Source organism: Leptodactylus fuscus, chromosome 9 (genome assembly GCF_031893055.1).
Source record: "Leptodactylus fuscus isolate aLepFus1 chromosome 9, aLepFus1.hap2, whole genome shotgun sequence".
NCBI lineage: Eukaryota > Metazoa > Chordata > Amphibia > Anura > Leptodactylidae > Leptodactylus > Leptodactylus fuscus.
Window position 1 is genome coordinate 9,472,484 of NC_134273.1, and position 26,028 is coordinate 9,498,511.

Below are 26,028 nucleotides of genomic sequence, written 5' to 3' on the forward strand. Positions count from 1 at the left end.
CTGTACATAGGAGTAGTATTATAGTAGTTATATTCTTGTACATAGGAGTAGTATTATAGTAGTTATATTCTTGTACATAGGAGCAGTATTATAGTAGTTATATTCTTGTACATAGGAGCAGTATTATAGTAGTTATATTCTTGTACATAGGAGCAGTATTATAGTAGTTATATTCTTGTACATAGGAGTAGTATTATAGTAGTTATATTCTTGTACATAGGAGTAGTATTATAGTAATTATATTCTTGTACATAGGGGGCAGTATTATAGTAGTTATATTCTTGTACATAGGAGTAGTATTATAGTAGTTATATTCTTGTACATAGGGGGCAGTATTATAGAAGTTATATTCTTGTACATAGGAGCAGTATTATAGTAGTTATATTCTTGTACATAGGAGTAGTATTATAGTAGTTATATTCTTGTACATAGGAGTAGTATTATAGTAATTATATTCTTGTACATAGGAGGTAGTATTATAGTAGTTATATTCCTGTACATAGGAGTAGTATTATAGTAGTTATATTCTTGTACATAGGAGTAGTATTATAGTAGTTATATTCTTGTACATAGGAGCAGTATTATAATAGTTATATACTTGTACATAGGAGCAGTATTATAGTAGTTATATTCTTGTACATAGGAGTAGTATTATAGTAGTTATATTCTTGTACATAGGAGTAGTATTATAGTAGTTATATTCTTGTACATAGGAGTAGTATTATAGTAGTTATATTCTTGTACATAGGAGTAGTATTATAGTAGTTATATTCTTGTACATAGGAGTAGTATTATAGTAGTTATATTCTTGTACATAGGAGTAGTATTATAGTAGTTATATTCTTGTACATAGGAGTAGTATTATAGTAGTTATATTCTTGTACATAGGAGTAGTATTATAGTCGTTATATTCTTGTACATAGGAGTAGTATTATAGTCGCTATATTCTTGTACATAGGAGTAGTATTATAGTAGTTATATTCTTGTACATAGGAGTAGTATTATAGTAGTTATATTCTTGTACATAGGAGTAGTATTATAGTAGTTATATTCTTGTACATAGGGGGCAGTATTATAGTAGTTATATTCTTGTACATAGGAGTAGTATTATAGTAGTTATATTCCTGTACATAGGAGTAGTATTATAGTCGTTATATTCTTGTACATAGGAGTAGTATTATAGTCGTTATATTCTTGTACATAGGAGTAGTATTATAGTCGTTATATTCTTGTACATAGGAATAGTATTATAGTAGTTATATTCTTGTACATAGGAGTAGTATTATAGTAGTTATATTCTTGTACATAGGAGTAGTATTATAGTAGTTATATTCTTGTACATAGGAGTAGTATTATAGTAGTTATATTCTTGTACATAGGAGTAGTATTATAGTAGTTATATTCTTGTACATAGGAGCAGTATTATAGTAGTTATATTCCTGTACATAGGAGTAGTATTATAGTAGTTATATTCTTGTACATAGGAGTAGTATTATAGTAGTTATATTCTTGTACATAGGAGCAGTATTATAGTAGTTATATTCTTGTACATAGGGGGCAGTATTATAGTAGTTATATTCTTGTACATAGGAGTAGTATTATAATAGTTATATTCTTGTACATAGGAGTAGTATTATAGTAGTTATATTCTTGTACATAGGAGCAGTATTATAGTAGTTATATTCTTGTACATAGGGGGCAGTATTATAGTAGTTATATTCCTGTACATAGGAGTAGTATTATAGTAGTTATATTCTTGTACATAGGAGTAGTATTATAGTAGTTATATTCTTGTACATAGGAGCAGTATTATAGTAGTTATATTCTTGTACATAGGAGCAGTATTATAGTAGTTATATTCTTGTACATAGGAGCAGTATTATAGTAGTTATATTCTTGTACATAGGAGTAGTATTATAGTAGTTATATTCTTGTACATAGGAGTAGTATTATAGTAGTTATATTCTTGTACATAGGGGGCAGTATTATAGTAGTTATATTCTTGTACATAGGAGTAGTATTATAGTAGTTATATTCTTGTACATAGGGGGCAGTATTATAGTAGTTATATTCTTGTACATAGGGGGCAGTATTATAGTAGTTATATTCCTGTACATAGGAGTAGTATTATAGTAGTTATATTCTTGTACATAGGAGTAGTATTATAGTAGTTATATTCTTGTACATAGGAGCAGTATTATAGTAGTTATATTCTTGTACATAGGAGCAGTATTATAGTAGTTATATTCGTGTACATAGGAGTAGTATTATAGTAGTTATATTCTTGTACATAGGAGTAGTATTATAGTAGTTATATTCTTGTACATAGGAGTAGTATTATAGTAGTTATATTCTTGTACATAGGAGTAGTATTATAGTAGTTATATTCTTGTACATAGGAGTAGTATTATAGTAGTTATATTCTTGTTCATAGGAGTAGTATTATAGTAGTTATATTCTTGTACATAGGAGTAGTATTATAGTAGTTATATTCTTGTACATAGGAGTAGTATTATAGTCGTTATATTCTTGTACATAGGAGTAGTATTATAGTCGTTATATTCTTGTACATAGGAGTAGTATTATAGTAGTTATATTCTTGTACATAGGAGTAGTATTATAGTAGTTATATTCTTGTACATAGGAGTAGTATTATAGTAGTTATATTCTTGTACATAGGGGGCAGTATTATAGTAGTTATATTCTTGTACATAGGAGCAGTATTATAGTAGTTATATTCTTGTACATAAGAGGTAGTATTATAGTAGTTATATTCTTGTACATAAGAGGTAGTATTATAGTAGTTATATTCTTGTACATAGGTGCAGTATTATAGTAGTTATATTCTTGTACATAGGAGCAGTATTATAGTAGTTATATTCTTGTACATAGGAGTAGTATTATAGTAGTTATATTCTTGTACATAGGAGTAGTATTATAGTAGTTATATTCTTGTACATAGGAGTAGTATTATAGTAGTTATATTCTTGTACATAGGAGCAGTATTATAGTAGTTATATTCCTGTACATAGGAGTAGTATTATAGTAGTTATATTCTTGTACATAGGAGTAGTATTATAGTAGTTATATTCTTGTACATAGGAGCAGTATTATAGTAGTTATATTCTTGTACATAGGGGGCAGTATTATAGTAGTTATATTCTTGTACATAGGAGTAGTATTATAATAGTTATATTCTTGTACATAGGAGTAGTATTATAGTAGTTATATTCTTGTACATAGGAGCAGTATTATAGTAGTTATATTCTTGTACATAGGGGGCAGTATTATAGTAGTTATATTCCTGTACATAGGAGTAGTATTATAGTAGTTATATTCTTGTACATAGGAGTAGTATTATAGTAGTTATATTCTTGTACATAGGAGCAGTATTATAGTAGTTATATTCTTGTACATAGGAGCAGTATTATAGTAGTTATATTCTTGTACATAGGAGCAGTATTATAGTAGTTATATTCTTGTACATAGGAGTAGTATTATAGTAGGTATATTCTTGTACATAGGAGTAGTATTATAGTAGTTATATTCTTGTACATAGGGGGCAGTATTATAGTAGTTATATTCTTGTACATAGGAGTAGTATTATAGTAGTTATATTCTTGTACATAGGAGTAGTATTATAGTAGTTATATTCTTGTACATAGGAGCAGTATTATAGTAGTTATATTCTTGTACATAGGAGCAGTATTATAGTAGTTATATTCGTGTACATAGGAGTAGTATTATAGTAGTTATATTCTTGTACATAGGAGTAGTATTATAGTAGTTATATTCTTGTACATAGGAGTAGTATTATAGTAGTTATATTCTTGTACATAGGAGTAGTATTATAGTCGTTATATTCTTGTACATAGGAGTAGTATTATAGTCGTTATATTCTTGTACATAGGAGTAGTATTATAGTAGTTATATTCTTGTACATAGGAGTAGTATTATAGTAGTTATATTCTTGTACATAGGAGTAGTATTATAGTAGTTATATTCTTGTACATAGGGGGCAGTATTATAGTAGTTATATTCTTGTACATAGGAGCAGTATTATAGTAGTTATATTCTTGTACATAAGAGGTAGTATTATAGTAGTTATATTCTTGTACATAGGTGCAGTATTATAGTAGTTATATTCTTGTACATAAGAGGTAGTATTATAGTAGTTATATTCTTGTACATAGGTGCAGTATTATAGTAGTTATATTCTTGTACATAGGAGCAGTATTATAGTAGTTATATTCTTGTACATAGGAGTAGTATTATAGTAGTTATATTCTTGTACATAGGAGTAGTATTATAGTAGTTATATTCTTGTACATAGGAGTAGTATTATAGTAGTTATATTCTTGTACATAGGAGTAGTATTATAGTAGTTATATTCTTGTACATAGGAGTAGTATTATAGTAGTTATATTCTTGTACATAGGAGTAGTATTATAGTAGTTATATTCTTGTACATAGGAGTAGTATTATAGTAGTTATATTCTTGTACATAGGAGTAGTATTATAGTAGTTATATTCTTGTACATAGGAGTAGTATTATAGTAGTTATATTCTTGTACATAGGAGTAGTATTATAGTAGTTATATTCTTGTACATAGGGGGCAGTATTATAGTAGTTATATTCTTGTACATAGGAGTAGTATTATAGTAGTTATATTCTTGTACATTGGAGTAGTATTATAGTAGTTATATTCTTGTACATAGGAGTAGTATTATAGTAGTTATATTCTTGTACATAGGAGTAGTATTATAGTAGTTATATTCTTGTACATAGGAGGCAGTATTATAGTAGTTATATTCTTGTACATAGGAGCAGTATTATAGTAGTTATATTCTTGTACATAGGGGGCAGTATTATAGTAGTTATATTCTTGTACATAGGAGCAGTATTATAGTAGTTATATTCTTGTACATAAGAGGTAGTATTATAGTAGTTATATTCTTGTACATAGCAGGTAGTATTATAGTAGTTATATTCTTGTACATAGGAGTAGTATTATAGTAGTTATATTCTTGTACATAGGAGGTAGTATTATAGTAGTTATATTCTTGTACATAGGAGTAGTATTATAGTAGTTATATTCTTGCACATAGGAGCAGTATTATAGTAGTTATATTCTTGTACATAAGAGGTAGTATTATAGTAGTTATATTCTTGTACATAGGAGCAGTATTATAGTAGTTATATTCTTGTACATAGGAGGTAGTATTATAGTAGTTATATTCTTGTACATAGGAGTAGTATTATAGTAGTTAGATTCTTGTACATAGGAGTAGTATTATAGTAGTTATATTCTTGTACATAGGGGCAGTATTATAGTAGTTATATTCTTGTACATAGGAGCAGTATTATAGTAGTTATATTCTTGTACATAGGAGTAGTATTATAGTAGTTATATTCTTGTACATAGGAGTAGTATTATAGTAGTTATATTCTTGTATATAGGAGTAGTATTATAGTAGTTATATTCTTGTATATAGGAATAGTATTATAGTAGTTATATTCTTGTATATAGTAGCAGTATTATAGTAGTTATATTCTTGTATATAGTAGCAGTATTATAGTAGTTCTATATATAGGTATTACCGTGCACTCTTAGACCTTTCTCCCGTTCAGATGTTTTTGCTGTTTTGTTGCTGACAGTGAGGGGAATATAATGATAATATTAGTGAATAAATCACTACGTTGCAGTGTGAACACTATCATACAAGCCATTATGGTAATTACCTGGGATCGGTAATAACTGCACTTTATAGCATGATGGGAATAGCGGTATTCTAAGTGATTGTTCCCTTCTGTATCATGAATATCCTTTACATTCCTACAGATATTCAGTTGTCGCTGCCATAGATATATATATACTACTACTCGCAGAGAATTCCCCTGATCTCTTGTTGTATATTATATTGTATATTGTGGAAATCATTTTAAGGTAAATCTACTTTTCTTACTAATTTTAGGGGTCTGAAGGACATTTCTGGGTCTAGTCTGAGCTTTCAGTTATTTCCTGGGGTCTGTTAATAAATTGGGGTCTTTATTGTTTTAGTTTTCTGATTTGGTTCCTTTTCTAACAAATCAATTCCTGAAAGTTCTACAAAGATTGCGATAGACTGACCAGACGACATCCATACTGTTGTTCAGCTCGCACCATCGCCAGGTAAGTAGACCCTTCCTAATGCACCTGATATACGGCACCCCCTATAGGAAACGAAGGTGTATATTGTTCCTATAGTGTCCACTGGATGGCGTCCTTCTTGCATTAGACTCAACCCTCTGGAGTCTCATTTAATTCTTAGAAGCCTTGCAATGTGATGTGCGTACAATACAGAATATAGTGTATACCCTGCGATTGTCTAACGTGTTCACAACACCCCAAGATTTTTTTTTCTTTACAGAATTCGTCATGTGACGCGACCAGCAAAGTTTTTAATTAGCTCTGAAAATTTTTGCATAATTTTTTTTTTTTCCCGGTGTTCCCATAGTGCGGTGTCCTGGCAGCCCCTCTTCTTCGGTCCCCGGGCTCCATATTGGACTGTAACGTGGGATCCAGGAACGGCGCAGATTTATTAGAATTCATTAGATCCCGGGGTTTAATTCCAGGCTTCTGTGCAGTTATCTGTCATCCGTTCATGCAATTAAAAGAAAATATCTCAGTGTTTCCATGGAGCTGGAGCCTTGTGCGAGAACAGGCAGCCCACACAGGGCCTACAAGCCATGAAATATTCATTCACTACAACCCTACATTTGATATTCCCAACAACCAGCAATCTAAACAGATACTGCAGCAAACTCAATAATCCACAGGCAACAAAGGGTGCGGACGCAGAAGGTGCGTGGACTCCTTCCTTCTCAAGGTACACGACGCCTTCTAATTTAAGGATTAGAATGATTCCGGGGACAGCAGGTAATGGGTGTCGAGCGGCGCGGCCCCGTTACATGGCGGCTTCCATGATTTTTCTGCAGGTTTTTGTATTATAGGACGAGTTGCCCACAAACATCATCAATAAGGCATGAGGTATACGGCGCCTCCCGCTGCTGGGACTGCTACAGGTTACATAAATGTCACTGGATACAAATGAATGCAAATGGAAATATTCTGTGCAAATTGTCACTACCACGTGGCGGTATATAATGGTGGTTTACTTGTAAGATTGTTTGGGCCTCCATTACATCAGGGCCAAGTGTGACTGCTACCGCTAAACCCTGCTACACTCCTGTCACATTGGCGGACTATTTACAGGGGTTGGACAAAATAAAAGTCTTGTAACTTATATCGCTGGTAATAAAAATTTTTGGGTTGTTATAAAAATATATTTTTTTCATTTACAGGCGAGATGTATCAGACCTGACAGAGCTCCAAAGGGGATCGGTTGTGGTTGTGCACCTTGTGGGGACGCCTGTGACTGTGTTGAGGTCTACTGACTCAGTGATCTTAGTATGGAAAGACTGGCAAAACAACTACAGATGTGGTCAAAAGTCAAAGCTTGATAAGAGGGATAGAAGGAGAACTTTGTTGGAACTGTAGCCAAAAAGCACAAAACTACAGCACCTCAAAGTACTGCAAAGGTGAATGCAAGTGTCAGGGTACCAATATCAGTGAAAATCATCAGGCATGCACTGCATAAACAAACCAGAGTCAAGCTTTGACTTTCAGCCACAGTTACATGGATAATAAATACAGTGATGTCACAGAACAGGAATAAAACAGAATTCTACCCCCCTCCCTTCACTTATTCGGAGAGGTACGTAGTAATACTATGTCTACCTGTAGCCATCACTAGGTGGGGCTCACTACATATGGATTTATACAGACAGTCCATCCTGTGAATACTTCCTTGCACATGTAAGGAATTCTGGAAATATTGTATCTGGTTAATAAGTGATGATTCCTCCCCTGTATATGATAAATAATGGATTCCTGTGACCACAGTGAGAAGCTTTCTGGTCACTAATCATCCCTGTAGGGTGGAAAGATCTACTGTATCTGGAGGCCGAATCCACCAGGGGATAGATCTATACATTGACTGGACACCCGGGCGCTCACTAAGTGTAATTATATGGATGAAGATATTAAAGGGGCGCTCCACTCGTCTGTTTTTGCATATTTAAAGGGGCTCTATCAGCAAAATCATGCTGATAGAACCCCACATATGCACGAATAGCCTTTAAAAAGGCTTTTCAGGCACCGCTAAAGTTATATTAAACTATCCCCCCCCCCCCGTTTTAAAATAAAACCCTAAAAAAGAATGTGATCTATTTACCGAACGTGCACGCTGGGCGGGCATTCAGGGTGCGCCGTTTTCTTCATCCACGCCTCCTCTTCCTGCGATGTCCTCGGGTCCCAAACTCCTCCGGCGCTCGCGAACTGACATTGCTAAAAAAAAAAAAAAAAATGACCTGGGCGCATGCGCAGTAGCATGCTGCTTCTACTACGGCTACTGCGCATGCGCCCACGCCATTTTTTTTTAGCAATGTCAGTTCGCGAGTGCATCTGCTCAGATCTTATATGAGGGAGTTTTACTTATATCAAGGACAATGGCACAAATAACCATCGATGGCGACCAATAAACTGGTGACTTTTGTATTAGAGTCATAACACCTTATGTCACCTCCTTGATTTGGACTTTCCATGGATTGGAGGTGCAGAAGGACAGGGAGGTCTCCGGTATAGTCACAGGGTTTGCCCTGAGATGTCTCCGCCGTTCTCCATTGATGAGCACTTAGCCTAAATACATTGTATTCGCCGTCGGGAGTTTTTCCCTTTTTTCCTCGTTTTGACAGCCGTGTACAAAATAAGATGATCAATTCTTAGATAAAGGTGCAGAGAGAAAATTTACAGCTGGGAAGCGTCTTCCAGTAAATTATTCTGAGGGGTTTAATGAATTATGTATGGACATGCAGGCTACGTGGAGGATCTGAGCTGCCATCAAACCTCTCATGTCAAGTTCAAGAAAAGATTTTTTTGTTTTTGGATTTACGGCTGCAGGTTCCGGAGCTTGTGAGGCGCGGCTCTGGTGTTTTGGCTCTTTCTTTTCTTTCCTATCGAGAGGCTAAATTTAGGAACTTTGTTTCAGTCTTGTGTCTTTCTGCAGCTCTGTGAGATCGCGGATAGTAAAGGATGGGAAAAAAGAATGAAAAAAATGGAGCCCGATTGAGTCACTGAGCCCCATCTGGGGGCAAATGGAACAAGCTTTCCACCCACATTGGTGGCAGAATAGTCCCCGTCACCATTATAGGGACTGTGGGAATCCTAGTTATTGCCCAATACTCCTGGTGGTTTTAGAGTTTAGGGAAGTAGAATATGTCTATAATAGAAATCTACCTAATCTATTGGGGTGCAACATTCTTTACCAGGGTCTGTACTCCATTTCCATGGCACAGACCTAATAATCCCCTGATTTAAAGGGGATCTTTCACCACCTCCTCCAAATCCAAGTCTTTGCATCCTTCCATAGCTGCCTCTCCACTTATCCCGACACAGTTGGAATTTTTTCTCTAGTCCCCACCGTTTCTGAGCAATCAGTGTTGCAGTTTCAGCACCAGTGTGGTAATTAAACTTTCTCCTGTAAGGTGGGCGGTCCCAGTCTTTCTGCTGTAGTCTAGGACCGCCCACCTGGTTGCGGAAATTATCAGATGTGATTACTCAGGAACGGTGTGGGCTAGAGAAAAAATTCCAACTGTGTCGGAATCAGTGTGTTAACAGCTATTGAAAGATGCAAAGAGTTGGAGATGGTGGAGGCAAGAAAAACTTCTTTTTAATGATAAAATTCTCTTCCTAAACGCCTGATGTGTACTAAATCCTTATGCAGTGAGCGCCTCCTAGTGGTAGTATCAGGAATAACATAACCTTGGATAGTCCCATTAGAGAACATCCCTTTAAGAAGGTAAACTTAGTACCGCTTTGGACAACCATGGAAAACACCTAATTTTCTTGGGAGAAGGAAGCGACACTTGGCAAGACCATGTCGTTGGCTCAAGTCCACCAAACCAAGAGGCTCTTCTATTGAGAGGGTCTTCTTACTGGATCATATTGGGGGTTCCAAATGAAGGACCCCATACTTTGATGGCTATATGAAGCAGGTATATTGTATATTTTCGCCTTGTTTTGGGCTACAATAATGTTTCGTTGGTTAATGGGTCACGAGAATTTTGGTTTGGCCTCGATTCTCTGTACTACAACCCCCGTCATTGTCTATACTTCACACTGACGTATTTCAGATATTTCCATTGTAATTATAAGAGACTGTATCCAGCACCGAGCGGTTACAAGATGCCGTTCTGCCTGAGGGGACGCGAGGAACAACGTATTATTTATTCGCATTATGATTTCCTGCCACGTAGAACAACAATTAATCTGGATTTGTGTCTTGGCAGATGTGCCACAGTTTGGGAATATTATGGGGTCACGAGCAGAGCGAGGAGATATTTCATGAGATTGGCGCTATCGGAGGTTATTCTAATACATATGTAAATGAACTGCTGAATCATCACGTATCAAAGCCGAGCAGCCCGAGAAACCGCCAACGTCACGTCACATACGCTGCTGATGTGGTGGAGGGGTATACGACGCGCATCAGTGACCATAGAGCAGGCTGCTATATAAAGACTTGTCAGGTCATAGGATCTAAAGGTGACTGATAAATAATACCGTCTTATTGTACTCTATATATAGAACGCTACAACCCCCGACATGACCGACCAATGGACAGAACTATAACACAATCCGATTCTACTCCTAAACGAGCAGGAATGTGACTTGGAGTTTAGTAATATATTAAAGGGGTGCGGTGATGTCCTGGAGTGGAGTGTCCATAGGGGGCACGGTCATGTCCATAGGGGGCACGGTCATGTCCATAGGGGGCATGGTCATGTCCATAGGGGGCGCAGTCATGTCCATAGGGGGCACGGTCATGTTCATAGGGGGCACGATCATTTCCATAGGGGGTGAGGACATGTTCATAGGGGGCGCGGTCATGTTCATAGGGGGCGCGGTCATGTCCATAGTGGGCGCGTTCATGTCCATAGGGGGCGCGTTCATGTCCATAGGGGGTGCGGACATGTCCATAGGGGGCGCGGTCATGTTCATAGGGGGCGCGGTCATGTCCATAGGGGGCGCAGTCATGTCCATAGGGGGCGCGGTCATGTCCATAGGGGGCACGGTCATGTCCATAGGGGGCGCGGTCATGTCCGTAGGGGGGGTTGTCATGTCCATAAGGGGCACAGTCATGTCCATAGGGGGCGTGGTCATGTCCATAGGGGCGAGGTCATGTCCGTAGGGGGGGTTGTCATGTCCATAAGGGGCACAGTCATGTCCATAGGTAGCATGGTCTACCTACAAACTTTCCTACCTAGACCAGACGCCAGATTGTTACCAAGTACGAACATGACCATGATACAATTCTCTTATACTCTGTACGTTAAACACTACAACCCCCAGCATGGCCATAAGACAATTGCCCTCTATGGCATGCCCTTCCAGCAGATAAATGGCGGTATAATTCTGCTGTGGCGTTTCCGGTTATCCCGGCCAGTCCTGGAATAGCGCTGATAATTTACGGGGAATGGGATGGGCAGAGGAAGGGCTGATGTAGTAAAAGTGACGGGTTCATCCATCCTTCGTCTCCTTAAAGTGCGCGCTTTATGGCTCGTATAATCGGACGCCGCCCGACAAACACACAATTTATCTGCCCGGAAAGATTGTGTTGTAAATAAAAGCTCCGCTCGCTTTACTGCTCCGCACATTTCTTTATCTCTTGCCGGAAAAAAAACATTTCTGAGATTAAATTCCTGCGGTCGGCAAACAAAACGTCGCTATTTTCTCGCCGCTCACCGTCCGACTATTGCAATTTTGTTAATGCCATAGAAGAAAAATGTGTCTAATCTCCGGCAATAGACTTTACTGCAGCTCAGAATACAAACGGATTATTGCGGTGAAGATTTCACATACGTCTTGTTCCACTGCTCGGGATATGAGGGAATTCCCGCTGATATAAAACCGCACATGACGGCGCGGCGGAGATTCCCTGACTCCAGGCGCGCTCCTCTCCGGACTGTCTGCTGTGGAGCAACTACATGGTCAGCCTATCAGAATCCTCCTCACTGAGCTAGATATATAGCATTGTACTTCCTGCACCTACCACTAGATGGAGCTAAGTCAGTACTGTTCTACATTATAATACACACCTCAGCTGCTGCAGAACCTCATAATACACACCTCAGCTGCTGCAGAACATTATAATACACACCTCAGCTGCTGCAGAACCTCATAATGCACACCTCAGCTGCTGCAGAACCTCATAATACACACCTCAGCTGCTGCAGAACCTCATAATACACACCTCAGCTGCTGCAGAACCTCATAATACACACCTCAGCTGCTGCAGAACCTCATAATACACACCTCAGCTGCTGCAGAACATCATAATACACACCTCAGCTGCTGCAGAACATCATAATACACACCTCAGCTGCTGCAGAACCTCATAATACACCTCAGCTGCTGCAGAACCTCATAATACACCTCAGCTGCTGCAGAACATCATAATACACACCTCAGCTGCTGCAGAACATTATAATACACCTCAGCTGCTGCAGAACATCATAATACACACCTCAGCTGCTGCAGAACCTCATAATACACCTCAGCTGCTGCAGAACCTCATAATACACCTCAGCTGCTGCAGAACCTCATAATACACACCTCAGCTGCTGCAGAACCTCATAATACACACCTCAGCTGCTGCAGAACCTCATAATACACCTCAGCTGCTGCAGAACATCATAATACACACCTCAGCTGCTGCAGAACCTCATAATACACACCTCAGCTGCTGCAGAACATCATAATACACACCTCAGCTGCTGCAGAACATTATAATACACACCTCAGCTGCTGCAGAACCCCATAATACACACCTCAGCTGCTGCAGAACATCATAATACACACCTCAGCTGCTGCAGAACCTCATAATACACCTCAGCTGCTGCAGAACCTCATAATACACCTCAGCTGCTGCAGAACATCATAATACACACCTCAGCTGCTGCAGAACCTCATAATACACACCTCAGCTGCTGCAGAACCTCATAATACACACCTCAGCTGCTGCAGAACATCATAATACACACCTGAGCTGCTGCAGAACCTCATAATACACCTCAGCTGCTGCAGAACCTCATAATACACACCTCAGCTGCTGCGGAACATCATAATACACACCTCAGCTGCTGCAGAACCTCATAATACACACCTCAGCTGCTGCAGAACCTCATAATACACACCTCAGCTGCTGCAGAACCTCATAATACACACCTCAGCTGCTGCAGAACATTATAATACACACCTCAGCTGCTGCAGAACATCATAATACACACCTCAGCTGCTGCAGAACCTCATAATACACACCTCAGCTGCTGCAGAACCTCATAATACACACCTCAGCTGCTGCAGAACCTCATAATACACACCTCAGCTGCTGCAGAACATTATAATACACACCTCAGCTGCTGCAGAACATCATAATACACACCTCAGCTGCTGCAGAACCTCATAATACACACCTCAGCTGCTGCAGAACATTATAATACACACCTCAGCTGCTGCAGAACATCATAATACACACCTCAGCTGCTGCAGAACATTATAATACACACCTCAGCTGCTGCAGAACATCATAATACACACCTCAGCTGCTGCAGAACATCATAATACACACCTCAGCCGCTGCAGAACATCATAATACACACCTCAGCTGCTGCAGAACATTATAATACACACCTCAGCTGCTGCAGAACATCATAATACACACCTCAGCTGCTGCAGAACATTATAATACACACCTCAGCTGCTGCAGAACATCATAATACACACCTCAGCTGCTGCAGAACATCATAATACACACCTCAGCTGCTGCAGAACCTCATAATACACACCTCAGCTGCTGCAGAACCTCATAATACACACCTCAGCTGCTGCAGAACATCATAATACACACCTCAGCTGCTGCAGAACATCATAATACACACCTCAGCTGCTGCAGAACCTCATAATACACACCTCAGCTGCTGCAGAACATTATAATACACACCTCAGCTGCTGCAGAACATTATAATACACACCTCAGCTGCTGCAGAACATTATAATACACCTCAGCTGCTGCAGAACATTATAATGTACACTTCACCTGTTACATAATATCGCACTATATACCTTAGCTGCTGTAGTACTTCTAAAATACCGTATATATCCATAAGGTTGCTGACAATCACAATACCGCCCTCAAACTGACAACTGCAGCAGACATTTTCCCCGGAGCTCTGTTTGCATTTGGACATGGTGAATCAAAACTCCACCCCTTTAGATAAGCCCCACCCCTGAGGAGTCTCCAGCAAAGTGATAGAGGGAACCGCTAGCAGAACATAGAGAGAGGCAGACGGAAATGTCTAGACGTAAAGCTGTTTTAGTTGCCCCTAGTAACCAATCACAAGGCAGCTTTAATGTTTTAGGAGCAGAATCCAAGATGGAAGCTGCTCTGTGATTGGTTACTAGGGGCAACTAAGACAGTTTTACTTCTAGACCATTGTAATAAATCTTCGTCAATGTTTCTTCCGGCGAGTTTAGAAGGATTTACAGGAGGACGGTCGGCCCCGTCTTATGTCTTATATCAGGGATTGTTTGTTTCCTTCTTTATGATTTACTTCCCCTCCACGTTGTGATCGGAGCGGCCGCACTTATCACATGACGCCATGTATACTGGTGAAGGTCACAGATCTATTGTGCGGGGGTCCAGGTTGTAGATTAAAGCTGTTCTATATACGGAGTCACCGCCTGTCATCTCAGCCAGATGGGGCACGTCCTCCGAACACCACTGTGTGATATACCGTATCATGATGGGGCCGTCATCTGTAATGTCCTACGTGCAAGGAATGTGACACAATGAAAACTACAAATATCTGAGACACAGTATATGTCCGCTATATTATATGTACAGGAGCCGAGAGAGAGGACTGACATCCCAAGTGAGAGCCGGAATGGGAGACATATTGGTTGTATTATAGTAGTTATATTCTTGTACATAGGAGTAGTATTATAGTAATTATATTCTTGTACATAGGAGTAGTATTATAGTAGTTATATTCTTGTACATAGGAGTAGTATTATAGTAGTTATATTCTTGTACATAGGAGTAGTATTATAGTAATTATATTCTTGTACATAGGAGCAGTATTATAGTAGTTATATTCTTGTACATAGGAGTAGTATTATAGTAATTATATTCTTGTACATAGGAGTAGTATTATAGTAATTATATTCTTGTACATAGGAGTAGTATTATAGTAGTTATATTCTTGTACATAGGAGTAGTATTATAGTAAATATATTCTTGTACATAGGAGTAGTATTATAGTAGTTATATTCTTGTACATAGGAGTAGTATTATAGTAGTTATATTCTTGTACATAGGAGGCAGTATTATAGTAGTTATATTCTTGTACCTAGGAGTAGTATTATAGTAGTTATATTCTTGTACATAGGTAGTATTATAGTAGTTATATTCTTGTACATAGGAGTAGTATTATAGTAGTTATATTCTTGTACATAGGTAGTATTATAGTAGTTATATTCTTGTATATAGGAGCAGTATTATAGTAATTATATTCTTGTACCTAGGAGTAGTATTATAGTAGTTATATTCTTGTACATAGGTAGTATTATAGTAGTTATATTCTTGTACATAGGAGCAGTATTATAGTAGTTATATTCTTGTACATAGGAGCAGTATTATAGTAGTTATATTCCTGTACATAGGAGGTAGTATTATAGTAGTTATATTCTTGTACATAGGAGTAGTATTATAGTAGTTATATTCTTGTATATAGGAACAGTATTATAGTAGTTATATTCTTGTATATAGGAGCAGTATTATAGTAATTATATTCTTGTACATAGGAGTAGTATTATAGTAGTTATATTCTTGTACATAGGAGCAGTATTATAGTAGTTATATTCTTGTACATAGGAGTAGTATTATAGTAGTTATATTCTTGTACATAGGAGGTAGTATTATAGTAGTTATATTCCTGTACATAGGAGGTAGTATTATAGTAGTTATATTCTTGTATATAGGAGCAGTATTATAGTAGTTATATTCTTGTACATAGGAGTAGTATTATAGTAGTTATATTCTTGTACATAGGTAGTATTATAGTAGTTATAGTCTTGTACATAGGAGTAGTATTATAGTAGTTATATTCTTGTACATAGGAGCAGTATTATAGTAGTTATATTCTTGTACATAGGAGCAGTATTATAGTAGTTATATTCCTGTACATAGGAGGTAGTATTATAGTAGTTATATTCTTGTACATAGGAGTAGTATTATAGTAGTTATATTCTTGTACATAGGAGGTAGTATTATAGTAGTTATATTCTTGTACATAGGAGGTAGTATTATAGTAGTTATATTCTTGTACATAGGAGTAGTATTATAGTAGTTATATTCTTGTACATAGGTAGTATTATAGTAGTTATATTCTTGTACATAGGAGTAGTATTATAGTAGTTATATTCTTGTACATAGGTAGTATTATAGTAGTTATATTCTTGTACATAGGAGCAGTATTATAGTAGTTATATTCTTGTACATAGGAGCAGTATTATAGTAGTTATATTCCTGTACATAGGAGGTAGTATTATAGTAGTTATATTCTTGTACATAGGAGTAGTATTATAGTAGTTATATTCTTGTACATAGGAGGTAGTATTATAGTAGTTATATTCTTGTACATAGGAGTAGTATTATAGTAGTTATATTCTTGTACATAGGAGCAGTATTATAGTAGTTATATTCTTGTACATAGGAGTAGTATTATAGTAGTTATATTCTTGTACATAGGAGGCAGTATTATAGTAGTTATATTCTTGTATATAGGAACAGTATTATAGTAGTTATATTCTTGTATATAGGAGCAGTATTATAGTAATTATATTCTTGTACATAGGAGTAGTATTATAGTAGTTATATTCTTGTACATAGGAGCAGTATTATAGTAGTTATATTCTTGTACATAGGAGTAGTATTATAGTAGTTATATTCTTGTACATAGGAGCAGTATTATAGTAGTTATATTCTTGTACATAGGAGCAGTATTATAGTAGTTATATTCTTGTACATAGGAGGTAGTATTATAGTAGTTATATTCCTGTACATAGGAGGTAGTATTATAGTAGTTATATTCTTGTATATAGGAGCAGTATTATAGTAGTTATATTCTTGTACATAGGAGCAGTATTATAGTAGTTATATTCTTGTACATAGGAGGTAGTATTATAGTAGTTATATTCTTGTATATAGGAGCAGTATTATAGTAGTTATATTCTTGTACATAGGAGTAGTATTATAGTAGTTATATTCTTGTACATAGGTAGTATTATAGTAGTTATAGTCTTGTACATAGGAGTAGTATTATAGTAGTTATATTCTTGTACATAGGAGCAGTATTATAGTAGTTATATTCTTGTACATAGGAGCAGTATTATAGTAGTTATATTCCTGTACATAGGAGGTAGTATTATAGTAGTTATATTCTTGTACATAGGAGTAGTATTATAGTAATTATATTCTTGTACATAGGAGGTAGTATTATAGTAGTTATATTCTTGTACATAGGAGGTAGTATTATAGTAGTTATATTCTTGTACATAGGAGTAGTATTATAGTAGTTATATTCTTGTACATAGGAGCAGTATTATAGTAGTTATATTCTTGTACATAGGAGCAGTATTATAGTAGTTATATTCTTGTACATAGGAGGTAGTATTATAGTAGTTATATTCTTGTACATAGGAGTACTATTATAGTAGTTATATTCTTGTACATAGGGAGTAGTATTATAATAGTTATATTCTTGTACATAGGAGGTAGTATTATAGTAGTTATATTCTTGTACATAGGAGCAGTATTATAGTAGTTATATTCTTGTACATAGGAGCAGTATTATAGTAGTTATATTCTTGTACATAGGAGCAGTATTATAGTAGTTATATTCTTGTACATAGGAGCAGTATTATAGTAGTTATATTCTTGTACATAGGAGGTAGTATTATAGTAGTTATATTCTTGTACATAGGAGTACTATTATAGTAGTTATATTCTTGTACATAGGGAGCAGTATTATAATAGTTATATTCTTGTACATAGGAGGTAGTATTATAGTAGTTATATTCTTGTACATAGGAGTAGTATTATAGTAGTTATATTCTTGTACATAGGGAGCAGTATTATAATAGTTATATTCTTGTACATAGGAGCAGTATTATAGTAGTTATATTCTTGTACATAGGAGTAGTATTATAGTAATTATATTCTTGTACATAGGAGTAGTATTATAGTAGTTATATTCTTGTACATAGGAGCAGTATTATAGTAGTTATATTCTTGTACATAGGAGGTAGTATTATAGTAGTTATATTCTTGTACATAGGAGTACTATTATAGTAGTTATATTCTTGTACATAGGGAGCAGTATTATAATAGTTATATTCTTGTACATAGGAGGTAGTATTATAGTAGTTATATTCTTGTACATAGGAGTAGTATTATAGTAGTTATATTCTTGTACATAGGGAGCAGTATTATAATAGTTATATTCTTGTACATAGGAGCAGTATTATAGTAGTTATATTCTTGTACATAGGAGTAGTATTATAGTAATTATATTCTTGTACATAGGAGTAGTATTATAGTAGTTATATTCTTGTACATAGGAGTAGTATTATAGTAGTTATATTCTTGTACATAGGAGTAGTATTATAGTAGTTATATTCTTGTACATAGGAGTAGTATTATAGTAGTTATATTCTTGTACATAGGGAGCAGTATTATAATAGTTATATTCTTGTACATAGGAGGTAGTATTATAGTAGTTATATTCTTGTACATAGGAGTACTATTATAGTAGTTATATTCTTGTACATAGGGAGCAGTATTATAATAGTTATATTCTTGTACATAGGAGTAGTATTATAGTAGTTATATTCTTGTACATAGGAGTAGTATTATAGTAGTTATATTCTTCTACATAGGAGCAGTATTATAGTAGTTATATTCTTGTACATAGGAGCAGTATTATAATAATTATATTCTTCTACATAGGAGTAGTATTATAGTAGTTATATTCTTCTACATAGGAGCAGTAATATAGTAGTTATATTCTTGTACATAGGAGTAGTATTATAATAGTTATATTCTTGTACATAGGAGTAGTATTATAGTAGTTATATTCTTCTACATAGGAGCAGTATTATAGTAGTTATATTCTTGTACATAGGAGCAGTATTATAGTAATTATATTCTTGTACATAGGAGTAGTATTATAGTAGTTATATTCTTCTACATAGGAGCAGTATTATAGTAGTTATATTCTTGTACATAGGAGTAGTATTATAGTAGTTATATTCTTGTACATAGGAGTAGTATTATAGTAGTTATATTCTTGTACATAGGAGTAGTAATATAGTAGTTATATTCTTGTACATAGGAGTAGTATTATAGTAGTTATATTCTTGTACATAGGAGTAGTAATATAGTAGTTATATTCTTGTACATAGGAGTAGTATTATAGTAGTTATATTCTTCTACATAGGAGTAGTATTATAGTAGTTATATTCTTGTGCATAGGAGTAGTATTATAGTAGTTATATTCTTCTACATAGGAGCAGTATTATAGTATTTATATTCTTGTACATAGGAGTAGTATTATAGTAGTTATATTCTTGTACATAGGAGGCAGTATTATAGTAGTTATATTCTTGTACATGGGAGTAGTATTATAGTAGTTATATTCTTGTACATAGGAGTAGTATTATGGTAGTTATATTCTTGTACATAGGAGTAGTATTATAGTAGTTATATTCTTGTACATAGGAGCAGTATTATAGTAGTTATATTCTTGTACAGTACATAGGAGTAGTATTATAGTAGTTATATTCTTGTACATAGGAGTAGTATTATGGTAGTTATATTCTTGTACATAGGAGTAGTATTATAGTAGTTATATTCTTGTACATAGGAGTAGTATTATAGTAGTTATATTCTTGTACATAGGAGTAGTATTATAGTAGTTATATTCTTGTACATAGGGAGCAGTATTATAATAGTTATATTCTTGTACATAGGAGGTAGTATTATAGTAGTTATATTCTTGTACATAGGAGTACTATTATAGTAGTTATATTCTTGTACATAGGAGTAGTATTATAGTAGTTATATTCTTGTACATAGGGAGCAGTATTATAATAGTTATATTCTTGTACATAGGAGGTAGTATTATAGTAGTTATATTCTTGTACATAGGAGTACTATTATAGTAGTTATATTCTTGTACATAGGAGTAGTATTATAGTAGTTATATTCTTGTACATAGGGAGCAGTATTATAATAGTTATATTCTTGTACATAGGAGTAGTATTATAGTAGTTATATTCTTGTACATAGGAGTAGTATTATAGTAGTTATATTCTTGTACATAGGGAGCTGTATTATAATAGTTATATTCTTGTACATAGGAGGTAGTATTATAGTAGTTATATTCTTGTACATAGGAGTACTATTATAGTAGTTATATTCTTGTACATAGGGAGCAGTATTATAATAGTTATATTCTTGTACATAGGAGTAGTATTATAGTAGTTATATTCTTGTACATAGGAGGCAGTATTATAGTAGTTATATTCTTGTACATAGGAGTAGTATTATAGTAGTTATATTCTTGTACATAGGAGGCAGTATTATAGTAGTTATATTCTTGTACATAGGAGTAGTATTATAGTAGTTATATTCTTCTACATAGGAGCAGTATTATAGTAGTTATATTCTTGTACATAGGAGCAGTATTATAGTAATTATATTCTTGTACATAGGAGTAGTATTATAGTAGTTATATTCTTCTACATAGGAGCAGTAATATAGTAGTTATATTCTTGTACATAGGAGTAGTATTATAATAGTTATATTCTTGTACATAGGAGTAGTATTATAGTAGTTATATTCTTGTACATAGGAGTAGCATTATAGTAGTTATATTCTTGTACATAGGAGTAGTATTATAGTAGTTATATTCTTGTACATAGGAGTAGTATTATAGTAGTTATATTCTTGTACATAGGAGTAGTAATATAGTAGTTATATTCTTGTACATAGGAGTAGTATTATAGTAGTTATATTCTTGTACATAGGAGTAGTATTATAGTAGTTATATTCTTGTACATAGGAGTAGTAATATAGTAGTTATATTCTTCTACATAGGAGTAGTATTATAGTAGTTATATTCTTGTACATAGGAGTAGTATTATAGTAGTTATATTCTTGTACATAGGAGTAGTATTATAGTAGTTATATTCTTGTACATAGGAGTAGTATTATAGTAGTTATATTTTTGTACATAGGAGTAGTATTATAGTAGTTATATTCTTCTACATAGGAGTAGTATTATAGTAATTACATTCTTGTGCATAGGAGTAGTATTATAGTAGTTATATTCTTCTACATAGGAGCAGTATTATAGTATTTATATTCTTGTACATAGGAGTACTATTATAGTAGTTATATTCTTGTACATAGGAGGCAGTATTATAGTAGTTATATTCTTGTACATGGGAGTAGTATTATAGTAGTTATATTCTTGTACATAGGAGTAGTATTATGGTAGTTATATTCTTGTACATAGGAGTAGTATTATAGTAGTTATATTCTTGTACATAGGAGCAGTATTATAGTAGTTATATTCTTGTACATAGGAGTAGTATTATAGTAGTTATATTCTTGTACATAAGAATAGTATTATAGTAGTTATATTCTTGTACATAGGAGCAGTATTATAGTAGTTATATTCTTGTACATAGGAGTAGTATTATAGTAGTTATATTCTTGTACATAGGAGCAGTATTATAGTAGTTATATTCTTGTACATAGGAGTAGTATTATAGTAGTTATATTCTTGTACATAAGAATAGTATTATAGTAGTTATATTCTTGTACATAGGAGCAGTATTATAGTAGTTAAATTCTTGTACATAGGAGTAGTATTATAGTAGTTATATTCTTGTACATAGGAGTAGTATTATAGTAGTTATATTCTTGTACAGTACATAGGAGTAGTATTATAGTAGTTATATTCTTGTACATAGGAGTAGTATTATAGTAGTTATATTCTTGTACATAGGAGTAGTATTATGGTAGTTATATTCTTGTACATAGGAGTAGTATTATAGTAGTTATATTCTTGTACATAGGAGTAGTATTATGGTAGTTATATTCTTGTACATAGGAGTAGTATTATAGTAGTTATATTCTTGTAAATAGTAGTATTATAGTAGTTATATTCTTGTACATAGGAGCAGTATTATAGTAGTTATATTCTTGTAAATAGTAGTATTATAGTAGTTATATTCTTGTACATAGGAGTAGTATTATAGTAGTTATATTCTTGTACATAGGAGCAGTATTATAGTAGTTATATTCTTGTACATAGGAGTAGTATTATAGTAGTTATATTCTTGTACATAAGAATAGTATTATAGTAGTTATATTCTTGTACATAGGAGTAGTATTATAGTAGTTATATTCTTGTACATAGGAGCAGTATTATAGTAGTTATATTCTTGTACATAGGAGTAGTATTATAGTAGTTATATTCTTGTACATAAGAATAGTATTATAGTAGTTATATTCTTGTACATAGGAGCAGTATTATAGTAGTTATATTCTTGTACATAGGAGTAGTATTATAGTAGTTATATTCTTGTACATAGGAGTAGTATTATAGTAGTTATATTCTTGTACAGTACATAGGAGTAGTATTATAGTAGTTATATTCTTGTACATAGGAGTAGTATTATAGTAGTTATATTCTTGTACATAGGAGTAGTATTATGGTAGTTATATTCTTGTACATAGGAGTAGTATTATAGTAGTTATATTCTTGTACATAGGAGTAGTATTATAGTAGTTATATTCTTGTACATAGGAGCAGTATTATAGTAGTTATATTCTTGTACATAGGGGCAGTATTATAGTAGTTATATTCTTGTACATAGGAGGTAGTATTATAGTAGTTATATTCTTGTACATAGGAGTAGTATTATAGTAGTTATATTTTTGTGTATATGGGGCAGTATTTTGTGTGTGCTGATATAACAGTGGACTATTTGGTGTAATCTTCAGTAGGTCTTGTAGGATCATGTATATTATATATGTATCTCATACCGTTCATTCCCCTACAACCTCTTTAGTAACAGTCACAGATATTGGAGTCGCCTCCGGCCTTGATGATCAGCTATAACTATATAGATAGATGGAAAAACATATAAATTAATTCTATATTTTTCAGAATTAGCTTTTCCAGTGAAATCTCCATTACTTTATATCGGGAAATGTCTTCATAGAACTTCGCACTTAATTTTTAATCTGCAGGTAATAAAACATTCATGTTAATTTGTTTTAATGAAGTTTCGGAGGCCTGGTTTCTTTATATAGTGATATTGCGGTGTTTGCAGGGGCGATGGGCGCTCTCATTAACGGAAGGTTCTGTTTGATGAGAAGATGATGCGGGAGGAGCGTGAGGCCTCATCTGCAGACGCCGCTATAAATCACCCGCTAGTCATCTTATAGTATGGGAAACGCAGGATATTTTTATTGGGGGAGGGGAGTCTGAATGTATCAGTGGTCGCAAAGGAGGTGCAAAAATTCTCCCAGAATAGACTCGGGGAGAAGGTGAAGGAGTTAACGGAGGAGGTTTAGAGCCGGAACGTCTACATTTATTTTACCTAATCTATATAGAGTTTTGGTCTTTGGGGGTGGGGGGAGGGGGGGGAGGAGGGGTCCTGGCTGCAAACCTACATAACAAGATTTAGTTCGGTAAAATAGGGACATTTAAAGGGGTTGTCCCATTCTGGACACATCCTCCATCCACAGTGTGGACAAGTGTCTGATCGCTTGGGGCCTGACAGTCGGGACCCCAGGGGATCTGGACGGATAGCCCCCTAAGCCTTGTAAATGGAGGGCCAGTATGTAAATGTTATCGGCGCTCCATTTGCTGGTCAGGGTCTGCCGCGACTTTAATGCATCCAAGTGAATGTAGCGTTGGTCACGCCTGTCCTATGCATAGGGGGATAAGTGTCCATAACAGGACAACCCCTTTAATGCATTGGAGTGATTTTGAGTTCAGTAATTACATTTTTCCAAAAAATAGCGCCACCCCTGTCCTCAGGTTGTGTGCAGTATTGCAGCTTAACTCTAGCCATTGCAATGGAAATGAGCTGCAATACCAGACACAACCTATAGCCAGGTGCGGCACAAGAAGACAGGAGCCATGTTTTTCTAGCCCAGTACAACCCCTTTAAAGTTGCTCTCCATAGCTTAGTATCTATCTACAGCCGCCTCGGCTTCTCCCTCTGTATAATTTCTCCTTATAGACTTGGCTTTTTTCATTATACGGATTTTTCCTTTCTGATCTGCGGGATCCTCCATTTCCATTCTCTACATTAAGGTTTATCAAAGTCTAAGCAGATGAAATGACTCCTCCGGAACGTGACCACTGACATTTTCATGTCTATTTTTCTCCCCGTCCCTTTAAGAAATAACGGCTTCATTTCTGAAAGGCGTATGGCGGCGGACTCCTGTCAGCATCGTATTGTGGGCAGAGGAGAGAAAGACGCTTTATGTATCGAGTGACTCTTTTCTCAATTCTCCAAAGGTTTCCAGTAAATTATTTTCAGGCAACTGTTGTATTATTAAAAATGGTGTGAGATTGGGGAATGAAAGAGTCCTGACAGGCGGCGGCGCAAAAGTCGACTGTGGAGAAGGAGCCGGCGTACTTTCTAATGGAAAAGGTGAATTTCCAGGGCGAGATAAGTCTTCGTATTCCAGATAAAAAGCACAAAAAATAACTCGACGCGGTTTTATCACAAGATAGAATGTGCCATATGTGGTGTCAGGACATGAACGACATCCCAAAGCGATGTCAGCGGCCGGCAGGGGCTGAGCAGGAACCTTATGATACAGTCAGGAAGAGAAATATTTCCCATCTATCAAACTCAAGTCACATCCGAATCAAAGAAGTTCTATACTCTTGTACATAGGAGCAGTATTATAGTAGTTATATTCTTGTACATAGGAGCAGTATTATAGTAGTTATATTCTTGTACATAGGGGGTAGTATTATAGTAGTTATATTCTTGTACATAGGAGGAGTATTATAGTAGTTATATTCTTATACATAGGAGCAGTATTATAGTAGTTATATTCTTGTACATAGGGGGCAGTACTATAATAGTGCTATTCTTGTACATAGGGGGCAGTATTATAGTAGTTATATTCTTGTACATAGGAGCAGTATTATAGTAGTTATATTCTTATACATAGGAGGAGTATTATAGTAGTTATATTCTTGTACATAGGGGGTAGTATTATAGTAGTTATATTCTTATACATAGGAGGAGTATTATAGTAGTTATATTCTTGTACATAGGAGCAGTATTATAGTAGTTATATTCTTGTACATAGGAGCATTATTAAAGTAGATATATTCTTGTACATAGGATGTAGTATTATAGTAGTTATATTGTTGTACATAGGGGCAGTATTATAGTAGTTATATTCTTGTACATAGGAGGTAGTATTATAGTAGTTATATTCTTGTACATAGGAGGTAGTATTATAGTAGTTATATTCTTGTACATAGGAGCATTATTAAAGTAGATATATTCTTGTACATAGGAGTAGTATTATAGTAGTTATATTCTTGTACATAGGAGGTAGTATTATAGTAGTTATATTCTTGTACATAGGAGCAGTATTATAGTAGTTATATTCTTGTACATAGGAGTAGTATTATAGTAGTTATATTCTTGTACATAGGAGTAGTATTATAGTAGTTATATTCTTGTACATAGGAGTAGTATTATATTAGTTATATTCTTGTACATAGGAGGTAGTATTATAGTAGTTATATTC